Consider the following 1,006-nt stretch of genomic DNA (forward strand, 5'->3'; position numbering starts at 1 on the left):
AAGCAGGGTCTCCCTGTAGCCCCAGCTGTCCTGGAACTCACTATGTAGACCAGGTTGGCCTCGAACTCACGGAGATCTGCCTGCCTCTGCCTCCCAAGTACTGGGACTACAGGCATGAGCCACCACGCCTGGCTATAATTTATTCTTAATACAAATACTACTTATGAAAATTTCACTAGAACTGTACTAAATAGTATGGTGTATAACCTCTGTCCTTTTTTGAAATAGAAGGCAACATTATATTACATTTAATATTCAGTGAAGAGTAGTATTTCACAGAAGTTATCATTTTCAAATAATTTTGAGTACAAATGCTAAATTTTGTTCTGTATTCATAAAGAAAATGTCCCAGAGATGTACATGTATAATATTATCACACATTACAAATTGCTTGTATTTTTCAGAGACAATGTCCTCGTACTTCATTGGAACTGGGTAATTTTAAGATTATAGTAAAAAGAATATAAATGTCTACATACAGCTTATAAAAAGCTCCATAATTGGGGCTGAAGAGATGACTCAATTGTTAAGAGCACTGACTACTCTTGGAGACCAGGCTGGCTTTGAACTCACAGAGATCCACTAGACTGTGTCTCCAGAATGCTGGGATTAAAGGCGTGTACCACCACACTTGGCTTTATTTTTTTAAAAATGGCGCAATGGCACACACCTTTAGTCCCAGCACTCAGGAGGCAGAGTCAGGTTGGATCTCTGTGAGTTCCAAGGCTAGCCTGGTCTACATAGTGAGTTCCAGGACAGCTGAAGCTACAGGGAGACCCTGCCTCAAAAAGACAAAAAATTTAATTACATTTTTATTGTTTGATAATTTCATACATGCCTATATTTTTATCAAACCCACTTCTACTCCCTCCCCTTCAATTCTTTGAACCCTGTCCCCCAACCATTTTACCCCTCTAACTTCATGTGCTCTTTTTTTTTAAACCTACTGAGTCCACTTAGTATTGCGTTTCTGTGCATGGGGTAGGACCATCTATTGGAGCATGGT

Source organism: Nannospalax galili, unplaced genomic scaffold (assembly GCF_000622305.1).
Source record: "Nannospalax galili isolate Female #2095 unplaced genomic scaffold, S.galili_v1.0 scaffold139, whole genome shotgun sequence".
In the NCBI taxonomy this organism is placed as follows: Eukaryota; Metazoa; Chordata; class Mammalia; order Rodentia; family Spalacidae; genus Nannospalax; species Nannospalax galili.